This window comes from Balaenoptera acutorostrata, chromosome 2 (assembly GCF_949987535.1).
Source record: "Balaenoptera acutorostrata chromosome 2, mBalAcu1.1, whole genome shotgun sequence".
NCBI classification, from domain to species: Eukaryota; Metazoa; Chordata; class Mammalia; order Artiodactyla; family Balaenopteridae; genus Balaenoptera; species Balaenoptera acutorostrata.
The window spans coordinates 76,842,847-76,846,773 of NC_080065.1; positions in this window are offsets into that span (position 1 = coordinate 76,842,847).

Here is a 3,927-nt window from a genome sequence, read left to right on the forward strand (position 1 = left end):
AAAATAAAGCATAAACATGGTGTACAAGAAAATAGTTTTTATTTCCAAATATATGACTTAAATGAAAAGACATGTTGGAAAGAAGAAAGATTATTTCTTACAGAGAGAAGCATCCTTCCCCTCAGTCAAACCCGCACCAGGGCAGAACATTAGAGAGAAAGAAATGCCTTGAATAAGAGAGATGTGGTCATAAATTCTCTCCCCTTCTGAGCCTGCGAGTATACACAGTCATGGCATTGGTTACTAGTTTGCATCAAAGTTTTTTTTTTTTTTCAAATTTTATTTATTTATTTTATTTATGGCTGTGTTGTGTCTTCGTTTCTGTGCGAGGGCTTTCTCTAGTTGTGGCAAGTGGGGGCCACTCTTCATCGCGGTGCGCGGGCCTCCCACTATCGCGGCCTCTCTTGCTGCGGAGCACAGGCTCCAGACGTGCAGGCTCAGTAATTGTGGCTCATGGGCCCAGTTGCTCCGTGGCATGTGGGATCCTCCCAGACCAGGACGCGAACCCGTGTCCCCTGCACTGGCAGGCAGACTCTCAACCACTGCGCCACCAGGGAAGCCCTGCATCAAAGTATTGAATGCAATTATGGAAAGGAAATCTTGGGAACTAGCACACTAAAACATTATCCATAATTATTGCCTCAACATCTCTCAGAAGATTAGTCTTGACAGAGAATTGGGCACAAGGAAGTGAGAAGAGGGAAGGGCAAATTTGTACCTGGGAGAAAGGTCAGGAAAAGTCTAGGCCAGGACAGTGGTTCTTAAACATCAGTGGGATTTAAGTATCACACTAGATCAAACTAAAACACAAATGCCCAGCCCCACCTCTTGGGATTCTAAATTAGTAGGAGTAGTTGGAGCACCAGGAACCCCGATGAGATTGTCCTGGACCACACTGGGTGCTGATGGGGTGGGCATCCAGCTTGGAGGAGCTGTGACGCCTGCTGATAGAGCCCTCACCACTCACCTGAATATGTTCCTATGCATTATCCCGAGGATATAACGCACAAATGGAGTGATTCTCTGGGAGAGGAAAACTTACAAGGATATGCTGAACAGACTGAGAGGATGAAGGGTTCTGAAAAACAATTCTCATGTATAATTTTTTTATAACTGTTCCCATTCCTTTTGGGGGCCTGTAAGGTGAATGGGAAGAGGGTATTTGGATTTTTTGCTGGAATGTGGAATTGCATGATTAAAGCTGTAACATTCATTGCTTCTAAATTTATATTTTAATGTTGCTGATTCACGGGGAAAAAATTTAGGTCCTAAAATTCCAAACACTTATGTCTGCATGCCAAAAACTGATGCACTCAATAGTAATATATTTCACATACTTCCATAGACAAATTATTGACTTTAAAAACCAGCTGTACTCATTCTTTAGGGTCACTAACTATGACCACTTACTCTTTCCTTCCTTCATTCAACAAATCTGTATGGCATTTAAGATACATTAATGTTGACAAGCTTAAATTCTGGTAGCGAAGACAATAAGTAAGTAGTAAATTAGATATTATATTCGAAAGTGGTAAGAGCCATGGGAAAACAGAGAGTGAAAGAGAGAGTTGGGGTTCAGTAGGTCCAGGGACAGTAGTAGTTTATAATTTTAATTAGGGTTTTCAGTGTAGGCCTATCATTTGAATAAAGACTTGTAGGAAGTGAGAAAAATGACCATGCAGAATTTCGGGTAGAGGGACTGGCGAGTGCTAAAGCCCTAAGGCAGGGAGCCTGTGGGGGATATTTGAGTACAGGAGGAGCAAGTAGTCCGGTGTGGCTGGGTGGCTGTGTACGTGGGAGGGGATGAGGTCCCTCCAAAGAGGGAGGAGGAGCAGAGCGTATGTGGCCTCGTAGGCCATTGTAACAATCTTGGCTTTCACTCTGAATGGAATAGAAAGCCACCGAATGGTTATGAGCCGAGAAGTGACTTGATCTGACTTTTGGTTTAAAGGATCACTCTTGACTACCGTGTTGAAAACAGCCTGTTAGAGGGCAAGCCTAGAAAATATTTGGGAGGTTAGTGCAGTAATCCAGTGGGGAGATGGCAGTGATTTAGACCAGGATGGTGGTATTGAAGATGGTGAGAAGCAGTTGGAATCTGGGTATGTTTTGAAGTTTTCTGACAAATTGAAGTGGGATGTAAGAGAAAGACAGAATTCAAGGATGTTTCTCTGGATTAAGCAAAAGAAGGACAGAGGTGGCATTAACTGAGATGTCATCCTGTGTTTTACCTAGCAATGTACCATATTCAAAAGCCTACATTGGTTAAGTGTGTAACCCCTGGAGGCTGACTGCCTAGGTTCTAATCTTGGCTCACCACTTACTAGCTATGTGACCTGGAGCAAGTTACTTAACATTTCTGTGCCTCAAATATTTTTTCTGTGAAATGGGGATAATGACAGTACCTACCTCATCGAGTTGATGCAATTCAATGAATTGATATATGAAAGCACTTAAAAACAGAACAATTTAAATACTAGCTGTGAAGAAGTTGCATCTGTTATTCCCACACTTCATTAGAGTTGGTTTTTCCCATTTCTTTCCATAATGAGTCACTTGGTGACTTTTAGTTAGGAAGTTGTAAACCTTTCTGGGAACTTCAGAATAAAGGGTAAGTATGATTTCCACTTGCCAATTTGTGAGATGAGAATTCAAGGAACAAAAGAAATAATACTTGGACATGCCAGGGAAAATGTACACACATTCAAATGTTAAAATCAAAAGCGATTATTCTCAGATTCATGCTTCAGCCTTTAATGTTAGAAAGAATAAAGAGGGGAAACGTTTGAAAAAGAGACCTTAGATATCATCTAGCTTCACCCTTCCTTTATTCATTCCACATTGTTATGTAGCACAGATGCCAGTGCCCAGGTGTCACCTGCTTGGGAGCAACTAGACCTCTAATATTAAAGTAAGATTGACTCAAGCCCTTTATATAAACATGGGGAAAACCCAGCATCTATCTCAATATCTTCAGTAGTCCTCGAGGGGCATACCTTTCTCATCACTCTACTCCAATTTTCTGTTATCTGTTGAGATCTCAGGCTACTCCCCTCTCTGATGTCTTTTTTACATCCTGTTCCCGACATTGGGCACAGCCTGGATTATACTCCCATTTCACAGAGCACCACTAATACAAGGTTGAGAGTGCAAAGTTTTTACTGGAATTCATGTTAATAATTAAATGTTACAGAGCTGTACAGTACAGGAAACAACTCCAAAATCATTACTAGAACTCTCCAAAAATCTGGCAGTTAGTCCTTGTCATAGAGAATTTCACTGTCTCCTGAACATACTTTTGTGGCCCCAGGTCTCTCCTCTCTCAAGTTACCTCCCCCACCTCCAAATCTTCTAATTCTTATTTCATCATACAAAGCAGTTTAATACTTTCCTCCCATCTAAACTATGCCTGTCAGTGTTTCTCCTTCCACTGCAAGCAGATGCATAGTAGTATGCTGATAAAGACATTTATTCCAATCGCCATCAGTTACATTAACTCTTAGAAGGCAAAACCTGGGATTCGTTCATTCAGTTGTATAACTGAGCTACTAGATCAGGTACCATGCTGGACCTTGGAGAGGAAACAATGGGCAAAGTGACTCTGCACTCACAGACTTACGGTCAACTAGCAGAGCTGGTTTACATGAGTGTATAATGCAGTTATGTAGAGTATAAGGAAAAAGTACAGGGGGCTATGAGAGTTTATAGCAGATTGACTTTATCTAGTGAAGATGGATTAAGGAAGGCTTCCTCGAATTGAGATTAGATCTGAAAGGTAAGAAGGAATAAAGAGGGGTGTGTGCAAAACTGGGAGGCTCTGAGGTGCAAGGGATCAAGGTGATAGGAGCAACTAGCAGAGAGGGGGCAGGAGGGAGCTCCCGCAGGGTCTCGTAGGACATTGACCTCAGTAGGGTCTACAGCAAGGGA